The sequence below is a fragment of the Paroedura picta genome, chromosome 3 (genome assembly GCF_049243985.1).
Source record: "Paroedura picta isolate Pp20150507F chromosome 3, Ppicta_v3.0, whole genome shotgun sequence".
Lineage (NCBI taxonomy): Eukaryota > Metazoa > Chordata > Lepidosauria > Squamata > Gekkonidae > Paroedura > Paroedura picta.
The window spans coordinates 101,228,819-101,251,484 of record NC_135371.1 but is presented as its reverse complement, the minus strand read 5'-3'; positions in this window follow the sequence as shown (position 1 = coordinate 101,251,484).

Below are 22,666 nucleotides of genomic sequence, written 5' to 3'. Positions count from 1 at the left end.
CTGCCTTACCACTCTGCGCCACAAGAGGCTCTATATTTCATGGTTCTCATGGTTCTGTAAGTGGACAACTAAAATGACATGGTTTAAATTATATATGGCAACCCCCCCCCCCCAAACACACACACTAATAAACAATTTAAAATAGCAAAGAAAAATTCTCCCCAAATACTTTATTCTTTTTTTGGGGGGGGGATATTAATTCATCCTTTTTTTTTCTGTTTCGTTTTTGCTATTTTTTGGTGATCCAAAATTTCTGAGCCAGGGATTTTCAGGACCACCAGATTGCTGCAATTGAAATGTGTTTAAAGCACTCAGTTCCTTTAAATGTATTCAGAGTGAACTCTCAACTCATGTTGCTGCCACAGCATGCAAAAAGCATTTAAATTTTAAAGAGATTGTGTTCCCTTTAAAGTTTAAATGCCTTTCCCCCTCCATTGGAAACAATGAAAGATGGGAGCACCTTCTTTGGAGGCCTATAAATTTGGACCCAATCTTTTTTAAACTTGGGGGGGTTGAGGAGAAGCACTTGGGTTTTTTTGAGGACAGGCATCAGCATCTACCTCAAAAAAAAGCTCCCCCCCCTAGATCCCATAAAGGTAAAGGTATCTCCTGTGCAAGCACTGGGTCATGTCTGACCCTTGGGGTGACGCCCTCTAGCGTTTTCCAGATCCCATATACCCCCCCAAAATCAATTCTCCATTTAATAGTCCCATAGGATATAATGGAGCCAAAAAAATCAGGATTCCTGAATATTTACTGAATACTGGTATTTCATTCATTCATTCATTCATTCATTTATTCATTCATTTGATTTCTTACCCACTGCTCCTAGCAATACTGGCTCACGATGGGTTACAATAACAAAAAACGTACCATCAGTAAAAACAATAAAAGCTATCCCTACATTAGAAACCTTCATCCTTCCTGATGGCAAACACTAAACTTCATAATTTCCCCACACACTCAAGTATTTCCCCATCCCCAGTGCCTCAGGAGGATTAAAGAGGGGATGGCCTGCTATCCTGGCTGAGTTGAGAAGAGACTCCTGATCTTAATTACCCCGGCCTCAATCAAATGCCTGGTGGAAGAGCTCTGCCTTGCAGGTCCTGCAGAACTGTGAGAACTTCATCAGAGCCCTTCACTCTTCTGGGAGCTCATTCCACCACACTGGGGCCAGGGACTTCTCAGTTGCGGCCAAGTGTACTTCTCATGGGCAAGGGACTGCCAACAGATTTGTACCCTCAGAGTGCAAGACCCTGCAGGGGGCATAAGGCAGTAGGCAGTCTCTCAGGTATGTGGGGCAAGACCACATATGGCCTTAAAAGTTAATACCAAAACCTTGAACTTAATCCAGTATGCAACTGGCAACCAATGCAGCTGTCTCAGCACTAACTGAATATGGCCCCTCCAAAGTATTCCAGTGAGGGCCTTAGTAGCTGCATTCTGCATCAGCTGCAAGGACAAGGGCATGTCCATGTAGAGTGAGTTACTAAAGTCAACCCTGGAGATGATCATTGCATTAATCGTTGTGGCTAGTTGCTTCATAGACAAGTAGAGTGCTAGTGGCCTTACTTAGCATAGATAGAAGAATGCCTGGTGGACTACTCTTGTGTTCTGTGCCTCCATCTATAGGGAGACATCAAGGATCACTCCCAGATTCCTGGTGGACAGTGCAATATTAAGTTGCACTCCAGCCAGGCAGGGTAAATGCATTTCCTGATCTGCCTCCTGATTCCCAGCCACAGGACCTCCATCTTGGAGGGGTTGAGTATCAGGTGACTCTGTTCCAACCATCTAGCCACAGCTTCCAAACATCTGGAAAATATATCTGGGGGAGAGTTTGGGTGGCCATCCATTAGGAGATAGAGCTGGGTGTCATCTGCGCATTGGTGACAGCCCAGCCTGTAATTCCAGAGGAGCTGGGCCAGATGGTACCTGAAGATGGTACATAAACCTTCAGCAGATTCATACCGACAGAGCAGAGTGCCCTGTGGGGGGGGGGGGTATAAGGAGGTAGGGGGTCCCGTATGTAAGTAGAGCCCAAAGGTCAAAATAATACCTTGAACTTGATCCAGAAGCAAACTGGAAGCCAATGGAGATGTTTCAACAAAGGCTGAACATGGGCCCTCCAGGGTAACCTGGGTGTAAACTGCATGGAGCTTTTATTCCAACCCCAGATCGATTCAGTCCCTGCCCTCTACACAGAATGCGGTTTCCGTTTGGATTTTGGCCAATTTAAAATTTCCTTCTGCAGCAAGAAGGACTGATCAGGTGTGACCCTGCCTTTATTGTGCAATATCTCAGACTGCTTTTAATCCTGAATATCCATTTGGGAAAAAAAGCTCCGTGGTAGAGAACCTCTGATAGGCTACACCTGGTCATGTGACACGCTTGCCTTAAAGGAGAAGCCCCTAATTTCTCTCAATTTCTGTCGGTCCTGGATTTTTTCTCACTCCTCTGCCTTTTTCGATCGTCTCCCCCTCCCCTCCAAGAAAAGAAAGAGGCTCCCTGCTTGGCTCCTTCCCCCCCCCCTTCAAGAAAAGAAAGAAAGAGGCTTGGCTCCCCCCCCCACCTTCTGAGCCTCCCTAACCACGTGCAGAAGACTTTCCTGTTTCAATGGGGGGGGGGGAGGAAGAATCGAGTTCAAAGCGATCTGAATTCAACAGGATTGACAATGGAATAAAGAAAGTAAGTGCAGACTCTGCCCTGGTTAGGACCCATGCAGTTGCATTTTGTACCAGTTGCAATTTCTGGGTCAGAGATAAGGGTAGGTCCACATAGAGTGAGTTAAAGAAGTCTAATCTGGAAGTAACCATTGCATGCACTGATTGATTTTAAGGTTAATTGATTTTATTATTAACAATAAGAACAACAATATATGTGGACAGGTCCTCTCAGGTCCACAGAAACTTAGGCCACTTGCAGCTCAAGGCCCTAGACATACTAAAAGTAAAATTGACACATGAAAAGAAAAGGCTCTTTAATAGAGAGTTGAGACATATGTGATTTGATTTTTTTAAATTTAACACATGCTTTCTAGCCGTTTTGAGGCATTCTTTGAACTTGAAATCCAAATGACCCTGCTACTTCCTATCCAGATTGGCCCTGTCTGTGGGAGACCATTCTAACTACCACTGAATCTGGTACGTATGAATTTCCATGTTCATGGTGACACATTCTAATTGTGCAGAGAGAATGTGGGACATGGTGCATGCTGGTGCTTTCCAGGGATTTTCTTGATGCTATTTGTTCATATGCTCTTTGAAGATTGCTTCTAAAAGCTTCAGTGCCCTCTGGGGAAAGTTTCCTTCCCATAAAATAGGGCATTTAGACTGAACATCGACATTTTAGGAATCAGTGAACTAAAATGGACAGGAATGGGTGAATTTAATTCAGATGACCATCAGGTATACTACTGTGGACAAGTATCTTGCAGAAGAAATGGAGTAGCCTTCATAATCAATAACAGAGTAGGAAAAGCAGTCTTGGGATACAATCCCCAAAATGACAGAATGATCTCAGTTTGAATCCAAGGCAAACCATTCAAAATCACAGTAATCCAGGTCTATGCCCCAACCACTGCTGCTGAAGAGGATGAAGTTGACCAGTTCTATGAAGCCCTACAACACCTTCTAGAAGCAATGCCAAAAAATGATGTGCTTATCATCATGGGGGACTGGAAAGCTAAAGTAGGAAACCAGGATAACAGGCAAGTTTGGCCTTGGAGTACAAAATGAAGCAGGCCACAGGCTGGTATAATTTTGTCAAGAGAACACAATGGCCATAGCAAACACTCTTTCCCAACAACCCAAGAGACGACTCTACACATGGACATCACCAGACGCTCAACACAGAAATCAGATTGACTATGTGCTCTGCAGCCAAAGATGGAAAAGTTCTATACAGCCAGTAAAAACAAGACCAGGAGCTGATTGTGGTTCAGATCATCAGCTTCTTGTTGCAAAATTCAGGCTTAAATTGAAGAAAGTAGGGAAAAGCACTAGGCCACTCAGGTATGAACTAAATCATATCCCCGACAAATATACAGTACTAGATTTTAAGCCCATTTTATATTAGAATAAAATGGGCGCTAGCTGCTGTCCCTGGGGACAGCGCTTGGTGGCTGGCAAGGGCGGGAGAAGACGGCAAAGGCTTCTGCGCGCCCGGGAACGGCGCAGGGCGGCTCGGCCGCCCTGCGCCCTCCCCGGGCGCGCAGAAGCCATTCTCCCCTCCCACCCCCCCAACTGCAAAGGCTTCTGAGCGCCCGGGAACGGTGCAGGGCAGCTCGGCTGCCCTGCGACGTTCCTGGGCGCGCAGAAGTCATTCTCCCCTCCCACCCCCCCCCCCAACGGCAAAGGCTTCTGAGCGCCCGGGAACGGCGCAGGGCAGCTCGGCCGCACTCGCCCTCCCCAGGCGCGCAGAAGCTGTTCTCCCCTCCCACCCCCCCCAACTGCAAAGGCTTCTGAGCGCCCGGGAACGGCGCAGGGCAGCTCGGCCGCCCTGCGCCCTCCCCAGGCGCACAGAAGCCATTCTCCCCTCCCACCCCCCCAACTGCAAAGGCTTCTGAGCTCCCGGGAACGGAGCAGGGCAGCTCGGCCGCCCTGCGCCCTCCCCAGGCGCGCAGAAGCCATTCTCCCCTCCCACCCCCCCAACTACAAAGGCTTCTGAGTGCCCGGGAACGGCGCAGGGCGGCTAGGCTGCCCTGTGACGTTCCTGGTCGTGCAGAAGCCATTCTCCCCTCCCACCCCCCCAACGGCAAAGGCTTCTGAGCGCCCCGGAATGGCGCAGGGCATCTTGGCCGCCCTGCGCCCTCCCCAGGCGCGCAGAAGCCGTTCTCCCCTCCCACCCCCCCCAACTGCAAAGGCTTCTGAGCGCCCGGGAACGGCGCAGGGCAGCTCGGCCGCCCTGTGCCCTCCCCAGGCGCGCAGAAGCCGTTCTCCCCTCCCACCCCCCCAGCGGCAAAGGTTTCTGAGCGCCCGGGAACGGCGCAGGGTGGCTCAGCAAGCCTCCCAGCGCCGTCTCCGGGCCTGCAGAATCCTTTGTACTCCCCCAGTTGGGGGAAGGCACAGGGAGCCGCAGGCCTACCTTCCCTTTCAGCGGCCAGCAGAGTAATGGCCGCCGTGCAGGGAAGGGTAGCCCTCGTCGGGGATGGGGCGGGTTGGGAGGCGCTTCGCGCCTCCCTATTGGCTGTAGTCCAGGCAAACAGCCAATCAGCAGCCGCGTTGTGCGCGGCTGCTGATTGACAGTTTGGGGCTGGACTGACAAGCGGAGGGCCCAATCGGGAGGCGCTTCGCGCCTCCCGATTGGGCCCTCCGCTTGTCAGTCCAGGGGAAGGGGCTTATTGGCACCCTTCCGCATCCCGGACAGGGCCCGCCCTCGGGGCCCTTACTGTTTTATTTCTTCTGCTCCACTAGGAGCGGTTAAAGATAAGTGACAAATAGATTTAAGGAATTAGATCTGATAGACAGAGTGCCTGAAGAACTATGGACGGAGTTTCGTAACATTGTATAAGAGGTAGCAACTAAAACCATCCCAAAGAAAAAGAAATGCAAGAAATTAAAAGACGCTTGCTCCTGGGGTGGAAAGCTATGGCAAATCCTAAAAAGCAGAGACATCACCCTGCCAACAAAAGTGTGTTCAGCCAAGGCTATGGTATTCCCAGTTGCAATGTATAGCTGCGAAAGTTGGACTATAAGGAAGGCTGAGCGTCAAAGAATTGAGGATTTTGAACTCTGGTGCTGGAGAAGACACTTGCAAGTCCTTTGGACTGCAAGGCGAACAAACCGGTCAGTCCTAGAGGAGATCAGCCCTGACTACTCCTTAGAAGGCCAGATCCTGAAGATGAAACCCAAATACTTTGGCCACCTCATGAGAAGGAAGGACTCCCTGGAGAAGAGCCTAATGCTGGGAGCGATCGAGGGCAAAAGAAGAAGGGGACGACAGAGAATGAGGTGGCTGTATGGAGTCACTGAAGCAGTCGGTGCAAACTTAAATGGACTCCAGGGAATAGTAGAGGACAGGAAGGCCTGGAGGATCATTGTCCGTGGGGTCGCGATGAGTCGGACACGACTTTGCACCCAACAACAACAAAAGAGTTTTTCTACATTAAAACCTAGCATGAAATAGTTTTCAGGTAAAGAAAAAACAACTGAGTAAGGTAGGCCTGCCAAGAAAAGATGAGGAGATTACAGAAGGAACATTAGGTATCTAAAATTTTGAATCATGTGCCAAGAAAGCCTAGTAAATTTCTAGTAAAAATGTTTCTTAGGACATCAGAAATGTTTAAGGAAACAATTATTTAGGATTGGTCTTTCCACAGGGCTGAAGCAATATGAATAGAAAATGTTTGGTAGACTCAGCAGTGGTCATAGCCACAGAGCATCTGGGGCAGCTACTTCATGCCCATAGCTGAGCAGGGCCCTGGTCAGTCATGGCCCAGTCCCACAATATGGAAGGAAGTGCCCCCGATTTTTTGGACTGCTAGTGACCAAGGTTTTACTGACCTTGGAAGAATGGAAGGCTGAGTCAACCTTGAGCTGGCTGCTGGGAGCGAACTCCCAACCTCATGGACATTGCTTCAGACAGCATTTCTGCTGCTTACCACTCTGCACCACAAGAGGCTCTTATTAGCCCACTAAAGGCTATCTTCTCTAACCAGTTTACCAGCTACCACATAACTATTTTAAATACTGTATGTATACACAAAAATGATCATTCTAACTTGACCAGTAATCTTTGTCTCAATATTTATATATTCACACTTTGGGCTGAACATTGAGATTTTGATTGAGAGCTAATCCATGCAGTGTCTGGTAAACTAGAGCAGTCGTTTAGCAGAGAGAGAATTTGGGTAGTCAGGCCAAATTAGGCCAAAGAGAAAGGTGATTTCTTCTAAGGAAGAGAAGGAGGAATCCTGCTTACTTGGTAAATGGAAATCAAAGGTGTATTTCTATAGTACAGGTGTGTGTGATAATAATTTCATTCACCTCAAAGACTGATTATGCACGAGCTGGAATGCCCATGATGGCGGCAACAGGGCTTCGGAGAAAATCCCCGATTATGCTCAAAGTTGCCGCCATCTGAGGCCTGGCCTGACCCAGGCCCTCGAAAGACCCGCGTTAATAGGCCTGGGAATACATGATTTTGCAAAAAAGAAAATGACTTCTAAATCCAACAACCCTTTCCCTCTTTGTAAATAAAATATTTTATTTGTTAGTTAGTAAAAATGCCTCAGTGCCCATTTAAGCAAAAACAGCTATATTCCTTCCTAAAAGCTGCCAGTGCTGAATAAAGCCAAAGAAATCAAAGAGTGACTAGGTGGAACAAGGAGCTTCATTTTGGAAGGAAAATTTACCTCAATGTGGCATCTGTCATATCATACAATCACCAATAACTTGGAAAACTCTGGCTACCACTATTTTGGTGGGGCTGGGGTGTCCACCAAGCCATCCTGGGGAGTCTCTGTTGAAAGTCTTGACATATCTGACTTTCTGACCTTCCAAATCTGCCTTTGGATAATTATGGGTGGTCCAGCTAGCTCAACAGTTTTTTTTTTTCAACAGTAGAGTAGAAGAGTGCACTGTAGGTTGTGGCAGCCCTTGGGAAGAGCCTGCGAGAGTTGTAGGCACTGAGCACACTTCCCTTGCTTGTTGGGGGGAGGGGTTCTGGGGTGCCTTCCAACCTGTTGTGTGGTTACTTTGGGGAGCTCCTGTTAGAAGTCTATTGACATGTCTGCCTTTCTGTTGTTGGATAATTGTGAGATTAGGGAGTGCCCCCTTGGGGTCAGGGGCCTCAACCATGGTATTCAGGAAATAGACAGCTTGTGAATGTAGGTGGTGTGCCCTCTGGTGGTCACAGGGCTTTATTGTAAGACAGGGAGTTCAGATCCAGAAGAAAATGAAGGGGGCTCTCTTGTTTGCCCCTACTATCTCCTGCACTTGTCAGACCCCTCTCTGATACTCAACTGTGCTCCTTTGGGCTATTTTTTCACCTCCCCTCCTTGGCAGCTTTTCTTGTCAGCTTTTCCCTTCCACCATCTACCTTTCTCTCTCCTGCTGTGCTCTGTTACCGTCTATTTCCTGCTCCATCTGTTCTTCTCTTCATTCTCTCTTTTGGTCTCTCCTATAGTTTCACCCACCCTTTATGCTTAGCTCCATCCCTCAACCAATCCCAGGAGAGATTACTTTAACCCTACCCTAACCCTCAGCATCCTGGTTCCTTGTTTCTACTTCCCTTTCTTTCCAGGCCTCCTGCCATAAGTGTTCGTCCTGGCCTCTTGCCCCTCCCCCTTAGAGTTTCCTGCAGCCCCTACAGACCTTGCAGGGTTCTTTACCCAAATGAGGGGGCCAATGGTGAGACACTCATCTGGCGGTCACCCAACACCTCTCATGGCAGGCTATGCAGCTTCAGGCTGTCTCAGTGGGTGGGGGGAATTGGCCCCACCATGGCTTTGGTGATACTCCTCAGAGTTAGTGCAGTGGCATGAGTCTTGGGGGCTGTGGCATTGGGAGGGTCCCTCCTTGTGGGCTGTTGTTGCGGGCTTCCTCTACAGCACCTGGGAGAGTGGTGACATCTGGCCTCCCAGCCTGGACATCCAGGAGGGCTGCCAGCACCAGGAGATCCAGGCAAACACTTAAAATGAAAAACTCTGATTTCTACTGGACTGGTGTTGCTGGGGAACCCACAATGCTGTCATCATGGGGTAACTTTGAGAATCCGCTGTTGAATGTCTGCCTTTCTGTCATTGCATCACTAATCACATTAAATGGTCTGATAGGGCCAACTGTCATTGTAGGGTATGTTTTGGAAGCCCCTACCCAAAGTATTATAATGTCTGCCTTTCTGTCCTTCAGCACCTGATTTGGGAAACGTGGGGTGGGGTTGCAAGTACAGGTGGGGCTTGACTTGATTTCACTGTCTGGATGGGAGAAGGTCTGTTCAGGAAGTTTTCCCGTGAATTTTGTGTCTTCCGCTTGTTTTGGAGTGGCTCCATAAGCTCTTGTAACTTCAGCTGTCTTTTCCAGAGAGAGCACTGTGGAGGCCTTTCTGGAGGTTCCATAAACAGGACCCTAGAAACATAATTTGTTTCCAACTTGGAGAGACTGTAGAGGAGTGGGTGTCAGATTGAGGTTCCCTGTACATTTGATGTGTGTAGCCTTCAGGGTGTCTATTGTATATTTGAACCTGTGCCTAACATTTTCCCCAAGAGCACTTTCCTGACTTGACCTTAGAACTGTTGAGCTGGCAGTGCCACAGTGGTAATGGTTCTGCTGAGAAAATTTCAAGGCTTTGCTGTGATCACAGCTTTAGTTTCTACTGCAGAGATTATTTGGGATTTTTATTCTGTTCTACACAGTTGCTATTACAGAATCACAGAATCAAGAAGCTGGAAAGGACCTCCAGGGTCCAACCCCCTGCATAATACAAGAATTCACAACTACATGCTCACCCACAGTGACCCCAATTTCATGCCTAAGTGATCCCTCCAACAAACATTTCCAGAATCCAGCCTTCCCTGGAGGAAATTCACCTATCATTCCACAGTGACAATTAGCAGTTCCCTGGATATGCAAGGAAGGGCCACAAGAGACAAACACTGGCACAACAGAAAACTCCATCTTCTCCATCTTCTATATGACACCCTTCAAGTATTAGGGTTGTTATATCACCTCTTAGTTTTCTTCTCCCCAGGCTAAACACACCAAGCTCCCTCAACCAGTTCTCAATTCACTTAACAGTAATAGGATCCATACCAACCTGTCAATAAGAATTTCACGTGGAACTTTATCAGAAGCATTACTGAAATCAAGGAAAACTATTTCTTCAGCATTCTGCTGATCTAGCAAGGTAGTAAATTTCTCAAAAAAGAGAGAGAGAGAGAGAGAGATGGTGAGTCTGACATGACTTTCTTGAGAAAGCCATGCTGACCCTTAGTAATTACAGCCATCTGCTCTAACTGCTTAAGGACCTTCTGCTTGATATTTTGTTCTAATTTTTTGCCAGCTATAGACATGAAAGCCCATGTTTTTTTGCTGTTCTTTTTCTCGCCGTCAGAAACAATGGAGGATGGAGTGGGAACCATAACTCAGACACTATAAATCTAATCTTCACTAAAACTTTAGGGCAGGTAGAGAAGAGACAGCAGAAGCTTTGCTTTGAATTAGGTTTTACTAGTTTGCATAGGATCAGTTCTGTATTTGAACCTTCTGAACTAGCATCTTTAATTTCCCCAGAAAGCAGTTTCCTGGAGTGAAGTCCTTTGTCGACCATAATCGTGACACTGTATATCCAGTCCTCACCAACTATGGAGGGTAGGTGAATTTGGTGTCCTTAGTACACTGGGAGGCTGTTCTACGACATCACAAACTGAACTGGCTCACATAGTTTCAAAATGTTAGTGATGGTACATGGTTTGAGAACCATAAACCACGAACTCTGCTCATATTAATTCATAGTATGTAGGAAAGCCTCCCAAAATAGACAGTCATAGCAGAAAAGAAAATGAGTATACAGCATTATAAGTTAACTAGTTTCAAAGCCCCTTTATAAAAAGGGGTTTTGAAAGGGGAGAAGGCGCACCAGACCGGCAGGGAGGGAACCCCCAGCAGCCGCGCTTCGCGCGACTGCTGGGGGTTCCCTCGGGCGGCGGTCTGATGCGGCGAGAGGCGCTTCGCGCCTCTCGCCACGTCAGTCCGGGAGCAACTGCGAGCCCGTGGCGCCACGGGCTGTTTAAAGATATGTAAATACGTCTCTCAAAAAAAATCTTATAATAGATGTCTTGGACTAAATTATAGGTATCAATATGTGTATGTCAACTCTTTCTAATTTAAATGAAGCAAGGTTATTATTACTCTTTTACTGAACAAGTAAGAAATAAGAAAACAGAATAATTAAAAAGTATGAATCTGATTATTAGATAATACAAGCAAAAAAAGTCCATTGTGGAAAAAATAACAGGCTTTAGCAAACCATCTCCCCCCCCCCCAAACAGGGCAGGTGCCATCAAGGCCTGGCAAGGCTATGATGGGGTTGCTTGGGAATGGGGTGAACCTTGGTGGGGCCTCCCCAGTACACCCTGACCTGGGCAGGCACCACCAAGGTGTGGCAAGGCTACAGTGGGGTGGCTTGGGGCAAGGGCGAACATCGGCAGGGTTTCCCCAGCTCCCTCCTGACCCAGGCAAGGCCACGGCAGGGCTGTTTGAGATAGTGATGAGCGTTGCTGGGGCCTCCCTGGCTCCCCCCAATCTGAGTGGGTACCACTGAGGACTGGCAAAGTGGGGCATCCTTAGAGGCCACACTGCAGCCCAGCTTCTCTCTCCTCCACTTCCAGCCACTCCTCTCGGCTTGCTCATCATATTGCTGGCTCTTCCTGTGGGTGGACAGAGGAGCTGGAGGCAGTTGGTGGTGGGGGCAGGACATCCCCCTATTATTGATTCTCCAGGGGCTAGTGATGTCCCCAAAGACCAGTCAGGGAGGCAGAGGCAGTCAGGGGCAGGGCATCCCCATCCCTGAGGGCCAATCCAGTAGTGAACAACTTGTGGTTGCCTGTGGAGGTTGTTATTGTGGGCTTTGGCTGAGCAGGCTTGGTGGATACATGGTTCAAGCACAGGCCTCCCTCTCCCCCTCATGCCAGTCCCACTTTTGCTATGTGTGCAGGTACAGGTGCTGGTGCCAGCAGAGAGCATGTGGCTCTGCTGGGAACATGGCACAGCCAATATGGCAGGAGGAGGAGCTAAGTGCAGGACTGTGAGTCTCCTTAGGCTTTGGCACACTAGCTGGCTACCTAGGTCAAGCTGTCATCATCTCAAGTTGACGGAATCTCAGGTACCAGACACTGGAAAAGATTTTTCACAGAAGCTTGGAGAACTTCCTCCTCCATGAGTATAAGAAGGACAATCTAATAATTAAACCAAACAGAGAGAAACAGACCCATTCAATGGCAATACAATAAATATATTCATAAAAGAAAAGGAAAAAAAGTGTCCTTTTTTGTAGTTTTCCTTATTTCTTTATTCTGTAGGACGTCTGTCAAAATGGAATCCAGGTAATATCCATTTTCAGTGAGATTCTTTCATCAGTGACAAGACCTCCGAGTCTTCAGTATATTTATCAATTTTATAAGTATTGAGAATTTAAACGTTATCTGTAACCGCTCTGCGGTAAAAAATAAAGGAGCAAGCCCTCTGTGGGAGGAGTCAGTCTGGGATGAGGAGTGCTGGCCCCACCGCTGCCGAACTTCGCGTTGGCCCCAACAAGCCGGTTAGCCAACCGCCCACCTCCTGAGCTGCCCACCCTCCAACAGAGCCTCACTTTGCCTCCAGGACAACATCTCGAGCCTCGCAACCCACGAGGCACGTCGCCGCCCGCCATACTCTCGACTGTGGCACCAGCAGCTATAGCCCCGCAGCGGCCCGACTTCGCCTCGGAACCCATGAGCCAGGTAGCCAGCCGCTTCCCGCTACGCGCTCTCCCCCCTCTTTCAAGCCCTCCCAATCCCCGCTTGCCTCTGCCGCGCCTTCCCACCATGTGTTCTCCCCCTGCTCCAAATCCCTCCCCATCTACGCACACCTCCATGTTCTCCCCACCACTCCCAAACCCTCCCTATCTGCACGCACCTCCACAGACACCTATCCGCCCCGCCTTATTGACCCTCTGCCACCTCTCCCACACCCCCAGCCATCCCTGCTCGTCTCCCCTGCTGCTTGCCCCCCCTGCATTCTCCACCCCCACGCCGCTTCCTTCCTCCCACCGGTCCCTTCATCCTCCATTCCTTCCTTCCTCCTTTCTAAATTTCAATCCCTCTGCCTTCATCTCTTTCTCTCTTTGTCCCTTTCTTTCTCTCTTTCTTCCTGCCTATCTTCCTCCCTTCCTTCTGCCCTTCCAGCCACCCACCCCGCTAGCGCCCGCTGTATTTGGAGTACAGCGGGCTTAATTTCTAGTATATAATACTAGTATAATACTGGCCACAGGCTCACATAGGTATGAGGATACCGGTCTGTATTGACATGTGTGAATATGTTGTATTGCTATTAGATAGGTCTGTTTCTCTCTGTTTGGATCTTCCTCCTCCAGTCAGAGTGATAACAGCTATTTATATATTGAATTTTTAGATCACCACTATGCAGACAAGCTCAAAGCAGTAACTTCACAACATATTAAAATGTAGTTAAAATAGTATAAATATCCCGTAGTAGTCTAATTATCACATTTCTTAGCCATTTGTTCAGTCGTGGGATGATCTGAAGAAGGAAGGAAGCTATATGTGGTTATTGGATGTCCCATTCCTGATGACATACATTGTCTATTGCTGTATAATCTGCCTTGCATCCTAGTAAGAAAGGCAGACAAAGGAACAGAATAAAATAAATGAGTGCAAGGCATTATGGGGACAACGATTTCTTAGCAATCTAGATTTTTCTTCCCAACCAAAAGAAATGGGGAGATGTTATCACTCAGAAAGCATTCTCTTTATGTGATGTATCAATTGGAAGCTAAAACAGAATCTTTACCACTTAAAGAGAAAACTTCAGAGACAATCTAGAACATATTTCTATCAACCTCTGGATAAAGGTCAGGCCAGCAAAACCAGGCCCTAACTAGGGTGTAAACTGCACGGAGCTTTTATTCCACTCCCAGGTCGATTCAGTCCCTCCCGTCTACACTGAAATCAATTTCCAGTTTGATTTCCATCGATGGAAATTTTCCATCTGCAACCGTCATGCCTCGACCCGCATTCACCGTACCTTTCCCTCGGAATATCAGGGAGCGCTTATTTTCCGGAATATCCCCCAATTCGCGCCGGATGCACCAAAGGATCCACGTGTAGATGTCCTCGGCACTCGGATTAACCGGCATTCCTCCCCCCGCTCCTCCCAATGGTGATGTTACGGAACTGTCTTTTTCTGATTGGTCAACCAACCCCCGCGTTTCCAATGCTGACGCTGCGTGGTTCTCTCTTGCTGATTGGTCGACAACCCCCCCTTTCCAATGCTGACTGAACGTGTTTATCTTCTGCTGATTGGTCGACTCGCGGAGTCGAAAGAAAGGGGGAATAATTGTTTCAGGGGTAAATACGCTGTTCAGCTCTGTTTTGAGAGCTTAGATTGTTTGAGACAGCACAGAAATGGAAAAGTGTACAAATACAGTAATAAAAAAAACATATCCAGGCGCACTCTGGTGGGAAGTACGTCAGAATGTCAGGAATCGATTTAAACTAACGTGCTGCAGATGACACAAGTATGTTAAAGCTGTTTTGTTTCGGAAATAATGTTTGTTGCAGATCACTCATAATGCCCGAGCCCAAATCGGGCGGAGATCGGCAAGAATAAAAGCGGGAAAATCAAGAGATGCAGAATAGGCCTAGGTTTATTTGCCTAGATAAGAGAGGGAAGCTCAGGATCAAAATTATAAAAGGCAGATACAGGGAACAGTCATCTCTAGGGAGGACCATGAACTAGAAAATTCCAGTTCATTTCAGGATTCCACATGTACTTTTATGCCCGTATAATTCAATAGAATCATCAACACCTACATCCATTTCCTTTCCATAGTAAGAAAACAAACTTTCAGAAAATTCCAAGTTAGTGTTGGTGGAGAATGTTTCTGCAAATGACCAGTGTTTCTCATAGGGACCCTTTTTATATTGTTGTCTTTTCCTCATGGAAGGCTATTAGCCTGATCCAAACTTATTTTGACCACAGCTATTTACGCTGCCTTGATTAGAACGCCTGCTGTTAAGTCCTTGGAAGATTAGAGTCTACAGTGCTTCTAATGTTGTGCTTTTCACAGACAGCGTGATGGAAAAAACTCCCTCTTTGGAATCTGATCTGCTATGCAAAAGCACAATAATATCACAGAAGAAGCTGCTTGTTATAGAGATGGGGATTATAAAGCCAACTGAGAGAGAGAGGGAAGTAATATGTTCTGTCTCACTAAACATCGTCCCTAGTGGCATTTAATCACGCCAGGATATAATTTCCCAATGCTTCAGGGTAGCAACATTTTTTTTGCTTTTCAAACAATAGTTTAATGATACCACTTCTTCCTCCAGGACAGACTGTCAAAGCAAGCACATATCTTCCATGTCAATGTATAAATAAAAATGTTTACAATGCAAAACCATGCCAAACATATCATATTGGAACATCTAGTGTGTAAACTCAGCCAAAGACAAATGGAAATGAGATGATGACATAATAGCTTTTGGAGAGTGATACTTTACAGAGCCCTAAATCACAATTCAGCATGTACTAACACTTAGTACCACATGCCTACCTGCTGGATTATGCGGTCCCCATATGCCCTGCTGTTACAGAACTGTCATTTAGAAGGATTTTAGGCAATAAATGCTCTCAACACCACCACCACCCCCCAGCCTGTATATATGAGATTTTTGAAAGCTTTGGGAGTAAAGCAGACTTTGCTAAACAGCTTAGAAAGGTAATGTTTCATATAAAAGAAGAAAAGAGTGAGACTAAAATGATGGTGTCTGGATATAAAGAACATCAATGGAATGACTTCCTGCTTTCTTGTCTCACATTCAGTGTTAAATAAAGCATGATGAAAGAGGCTGAATATTTTGCTCAGAAAAAAGTTCTTAGTAGAAAGGATATTTTCATCTTTCTTAGTAACCACATGTCTCTCTTGATTATGCCCCCAGGACAACCAACAGGAGTCAAAGAATGTCTCAAGCTGCCCTATGAACATATCTTTGAAAATGATATTTTATCAGGAGGATCAACCATTGACTAGATAGATGATAGATAGATAGATAGATAGATAGATAGATAGATAGATAGATAGATAGATAGATAGATAGATAGATAGATAGATGGATGGATGGATGGATGGATGGATGGATGGATGGATGGATGGATGGATGGATGGATGGATGGATAGATGGATAGATGGATAGATGGATAGATGGATAGATGGATAGATGGATAGATAGATAGATAGATAGATAGATAGATAGATAGATAGATAGATAGATAGATAGATAGATAGATAGATAGATAGATAGATAGATAGATAGATAGATAGAAATTTTATTACGGTTTGCACCAGACATATAATAGAGGAAATTATGCAATGCATCCCAGATAAAAAATAATATTAAATATAATATTAAATATTAAATATTAATATTAAACATAATATTAATATATATTAATAATAACTTTAAAACCTGGTAATAAAATGTATATTGGATTTTTAAAACTAGAGCAGAAATAGCTTTGAGCCTGAAACAGGATCCTCATATTCCATTTTTCATGGCAGACCCTACCAGCTCCACGAACTCTACATACTATTGAACAAAACTTAGCAACAGGTTTAGTGATTTTGGGATCAGACAGTAATTTATTGATAATGTCTGTGTTATGTGTTACATTGTGTTACATTGTGTTTTGCTTTACAAAGGGATGGATGAACTCAGCTCGGGCCTCGGCATAGAAAGGACAGTATAGAAAAACATGTTCACGATCTTCTACCTGGCCAGAATTACAGGGGCATGTTCTCTAAATACTCCACTACTTTGGAGCTGGATCATTATGTAAAAAACTCTGATGGCTAAAGCTGAGCTCCTAACAGATAATATTGAAACAGCCTGTAGCAGAGCTCATCTCAGGGACATCTCCCCAGCACCCTGCATAGCTACTTGATACAGTTATATTGTGAAACTAGCTTTTATTGTCCATGGGGCATAAATAATGGGGAGACAGCCCTGTGTTAAGTTGTAGTCATAAAAGCACTGGCAAGCCTTATAGGAGCTTCTGACCTGCATCCTACCATTCTACTGAGTATAGTTTGAAACCATTCTCTAGCCTAGGCTAGAGAATGAGGGTTTCATAAAATCCTAGGGTTTCTTGACAGCCCTGGAATGGGTGGAAATTAATTAATGCTTTAGATATTTTTAATATGTTAAACATGTATTGGATAATATGACCATATCATATCATGTCAATGTACCCCCCTCCTCCCAATGGTTAATGATGGGAAGGGCCCTAGGTGGGTATGTACACAGCTAGCTTCCCAACCATATTCTGCAGGATCACACCACTTCTGGGGCTTCTCAAAGCCTGAAGAATTATTCAGGGGGTTTCTCAACTATGAAAAAGATGAGAAAGGCTGCTGTAGCCTGAGGTGGGAGTGGAAATGATCTGTGTTCATCCCACTACCAAAAACGTTGACTCAAAAAACTGTTCAAATTATATTATAGTACAATAGCCATCTTTCGGGCTAGTAAGTTCCTGCTCAAAATAATATAACAACGCATAGCAACAACTCTTGAAAGAAAATTACAAGATGTTCAAGCAGGCTTTTGACTGGGACATGGCACTTGTGATCACATAGCAAACCTACACTGGAATTTGGAAAAGTTACTGGAATATCAAAATCATGTGTACATCTGCTTTATTGACTACAAGGAAGCTTTTGATTGTATGGATCACAACAAATTATGGGAAGCCCTGCAGATTTTGGATTTGCATTTGATCAAATTGATGCAGTCGCTCTATGCAAGCCAAAATTGTATTCTTTCCCCTTCCTGTTTAACTCATATGCTGAGATCATTATGAGACAGACTGAATTCAAAGAATCAAATGCTGGAATGAATATAAATGGTCTTTGGTATGTTGATGACAGTATTTATTTATTTATTTATTTTCATATTTATATACTGCCACACTCCATTCGGACTTGTGGCGGTCTACAATAAAGCAATAAAAACCAGTCCAATCCCCTAAAACCCCTTAAAAGTATACAATAAACACTGACATTAACATTAAAAGGTGGCGATACAGAGGCCCATTCCACACCAGGATCAATGTGGCAAATTGATTACTGAAAGAAAAAATGCTATTTTAAATAGTGGAATTCGTTGTTATGCATACCTGCCTTTGTAGTGAAATCCCGTTGCATTTCAATTGTTTCCCACAGGTTTCCGGTCTCGGCAAAAATTGCTAGAAAGGAAGCAATTTTTTCCATGCTTTGTCCCTCCCCTAGTCGTCAATCAAATGAGCAGCCAATGGCCGGTTGTTACCATGCTCTGAAAAAGCCCCTTTGCCTTTAAGACCAGGTTTAAAAAAAAAACACATTGCAACGAATATGCGTTGATTTGTTGCAACGGAGAGACCCATCTAGCTGGCAGGTGGTGACTGAGCTGGCGATTCATCATTGCCATGTTCCCCCAAGTGAAAAAAAAATCCCCCCCCCTGTGCATGGGCGCGATTTTTGGTCGAAATTAAAGGGAACTAGCAAACGGGGCTGTGTTGTGCTTGGTGACTTGAGGTGAGCTTTAAAGCAGCTCTGTGTTTGGACTGCAGCCAGAGAAGCCTTGCTGGGTGAATGAAGGCTCACCGGTTTGTTGCTCCCCGCTCGCTCCGTGAAAAAAAAATGGCGATCGCTTCGCCGGAAGATCAGAGGAGAGAGCCAGGGGGAGGGTCTTTGCTGAAACCACAACAATGGTAACGCACAGAACTTTTTTGCTAGTGTTGCAGATTGGTTGCAAGAGTGTAGCGCTTTTCAGAGGGTGAATCAACTTTTTGGGATTTTCCTTTAAGCGCTACAACGAAGCGCTTTTAGCTGATCGTTTGCAGAAGTGTGGCACATTGTGTGCGACGTCGTGCATAACTGCAAATTAGTAGTGATTACAATTTGCCACACTCCTGCTACTTTGAACTCGTGCGGAATGGCCCAGAGTTCTAATCTCCTCCAACCTCTCCCACTCTCCGACTTGGGCCAAGAATTCTCTTTTATTGGGAGTGAGGGTCTTGATCTAACTGATGTTAAGGGATCCACCGATGGTAACGCCAGGACCCTACCATGGCCTCAACCATATGCCTGGTGAAAGAGCTCCATCTTGCAGGCCCTGCGGAATGCTGAAATCTCCTGCAGGGCCCATAGCTCTTCAGGGAGCCCATTCCACCAGGTTGGGGCTAGGTCCGAAAAAGGGCCCTGGTCGAGGACAGGCAAACATCCTGGGGGCGCTCCTGTCAGAAACTAAGGAAGGCCTAGAACAGATGATTACAAAGTTTAATGAAGTAAATAAGAAATTTGGCCTCTTCTTAAACACATAAAATGGTGACCGCTGCAAAAACAGACATGTCACAATAACAATAGATGGTGATGAAATCAAATGTATTCAAGAATTCATTTTTCTTGGATCACAAATTGATGTGAGTGGCGATTGTAGTGTGGAAAAAAAACATCAAATTGCTCAGATCACTCAGCAATTATATGTTTGAACCGAACATGGGGAAGCAAGGACATAAGCCTGGCTAGCAAATGTAGTTTAGTTAGATCTATCATATTTCCAGTACCCTCTTATAAATGTGAAAGTTGGATAACGAAAAAGTCGTACAAGAGAATTGATTCATTTGAACTCTGGTGTTGGAGAAGGCTTCTGTGGATTCCATGGTGGAGTGATTCCACTAAGTCTTTGGTAATATCTGACTGATATATCACAATGACTACTAGTCCAGCAGAAATCAGTGGCTGTATCAAAACTAGCTCTGCCGCTCTGTTTAATGGCCCTTGAGAAGTTGAAACTTGGCCCTTAAAGGTTTTTGTGATGTGTGCCTAGGGTGATAAAACATCTTTCTCAGCAAATTTTGTTATTTTTTATGCATTTAAAGCCTGTCAGTAAAAATGTTGCTATCCCTACTTGCTGCTTACAACATTCAAACATAAAATGGGGCTGGTTTTTTCCCATACCTTAAAATCGTTAGGAAGCTAGATGGGTACTCCCTGTACAAAAGGAACAGTATGCTTTTCAATTCATCTTAACTAAGATGGGACATTACAAAGAGAGTGTATATGTACACTATCTCACTCTATGAACACATTATTATGATCAGAGGCCTCTGCTTGCAAAGTGATCTTTGTGGTAAGGAATGGAATTCTAAAGATCCTTGATGCTTAAAAAGAGATGCAATGCTAATTAATTAATGACCAGTCTTTCAATGTAACAGAGTTATTTTGCTCATTAGGGATTTAATTAAGGTCTGAATAGCTGATATCACACCATTTGTTTTTGGTTCTCCCCATATTAAATATTAAATGCCTAATTTGCTTAGTTCCTTTTCAGGATCACTTGGATATTTTGTTTTACATCCTTGTCAGTTAATGCTGGATTATAGGTTAACACCAGGATTTGCAATGTTTATATGCTGAGGAATCCTTATAATTTCCCTTTAAAAATATGATGGCTTTTAACAAAATATATTATTGCCATTGTTGCCAGCCTTTCAGGCGTGTCCAACTCTTGGCAATCCCATGGCACAGCTATTGCCGTGATCTCCAATCCTGCACAGCATCCATTCCGAACACGTCCAACCGCCACACTCTTTGACCAAAGTAAGCAAGATGGAGTTTTGCGATTTTGCCTACCAATGATATGTCAGACTTTATGTGCTGTAGTATTTCCTTGTTTGTGACTTTTGTGGAGTGACTCCACAAAAAGATGTAGTGGCAATTTCTGTTGAGTTCCCCTCCCATTGCACTTCCCCTTTGCCCTCTTTGCTGCTGACTCTGAAGTATGAAATATGGGGAGGCACACTGGGCTACAATGAAAGGAGGGGAAAAATCATTATCTGTTAGATCTGTAGATGGTTAGATAAATGCTAGTAAATTAAACCCTTTCCCCATAATATATATAATTAACCCCTTTCCCCTTAATATATATAATATATTTTTCTATTCTCCATCTTTCATTCAAGAAGTCTGTATGAAATCAATTTGGGGTGTTTTAGATCCTCTGTCTTATGCATAAAGTTAAATAGCTCTGTATTCCAAGGAAAAGTATGCAAACATAGCCTGACAAGAGCTGTAGTTGTTCTTGACTGCTGAAGCAAAGAGACCAAAGAAATTGGGTGCTCCAAAGTTTAAGAAGAGTCCAGCCAAACTTTGCCTATATCAGAGGGTCATTTTATAAAACAAAAGTGTAGAGCTAAGAACCAATGATGCTTTATTTGCTTTATTTTAAAGATCATAATGCCCATATGTCAAGCAAAACAAGCAGGCATGGAATATTTCATTGAAAGGCAGAGCTGTATGCATTTTTGATGCATGAAAGGCCTTTCAGCATTTCAGCCACTATATTACTCAAATATTGTATTGCATTCAAATATAGTTCATAAAAACAGAAATAAATAAAGTGACTCAGTAAAGGCTTTCAGACAAAAGAATTAAATATATTGCAAATCAAAAACAAAGAGCAAATTATTTGAGAAAATACTATAAATAGGTTATCTGTCAGTATGAGCTGTGTCGGGCCACTGAGCCATCTACCTTATTGCCTCTCAGTGCTTTTACTTAGCTGCCATGTTCTGGATTTATAGGACACTAGAAATAAAGCCCATTTTATTATTTAATAAAATGGCGCAAGGAGCCGGTTTTCTCTCGGCCCCGGGAGCAGCCTCACCGCAGCGAGGCAGCTCCCGGGGCCGAGAGAAGGCCGGCTCCGGCCCCCCCACCCTCCCCAAGGACACAAATGATGTTCTCGCGTGGCGAGGCCGCTCCCGGGGCCGAAAGACAGCCGGCTCCCGCCCCCCAACCCTCCCCAAAGACACAAATGGCGTTCTCTCGGCTCCGGGAGCGGCCTCGCACGGCACCTTTATTTGGACTTTGTGAACAGGTAGTTTCATAATGTACCATGTTAAGAGTGCTAAGGTGGAATATGTAACAATCTGACTCTCTTTGCTTTATTTCTTCATTTTTTCTATGTTATTAATGGAAACTAATAAAACGTTATTTAAAAAGAATCAAAAATAACTTTGGAAAGGGCAGCAGATCTTATTAATATTCAGTGTTACTTCATGGCAGGTTGAAGCTGGCTTTGTTTAATACACATTTTGTTTTAATTTTAGGTTTTTGAGCTTTCAACCTGGTCAGAAATATAGTGAAGTAGTTTTGGAGTAAAAGGCTTAGCCAGCATCCTGTTCTCAATTTTCCAACAAGCTTAGTCTAAACATAACCATATTCACATGGATGCCAACATGATCATAGCTCACAGTCAATCAGTGCTAAGGGAGCAAAAATAATGATCGTGGACACACAGATTACCTGCCTAGCCATATTTAATTTCATGAGTTTGGCATAAATATCACTGATTTATATTAATCAGCACTGACTGAGTGACTTTTGCCTCTCAAGCGACCACTGAGTTTGATTTGATTGGCACTGTGTCCAGTAGAGAGCTGTCTTTCCAAAATAGCTGATGATGTAACAGTTCAGGTGAGGAAAGTGCTTTTCTAGAGAGCTCTACATGTAAGTAATAAACAAGGGGGGAAATTAACATTTTCACCCCAGTGATATCTGAAAAGAGATGTTCATCATTTGAAACTCTCCATATATTGCAGAAACATTTTAAATATAAAACTGCTAATGAAAAGGTCATGTATAAATAATATAGGCTTCATGTCTTTTTCTGCAAAATGATTTCCACTTGTAAGATAATTATGCAATGTATTTTATTCAGGGTAAAAATGGACTCATACAATTTAGAAGCTTTTTGTACTATTGATTCTTTTTCAGCAAAAAAATATTCCTTTTTATGCATCTGCCCAGTAAGGTGAAAATTTGATTTTAATGCATCTATATCTCTTTTCAAAATCACTATTCAACAAAAAGTAGACATCAACCTAATTGTGCAGATATTGGATTCTTA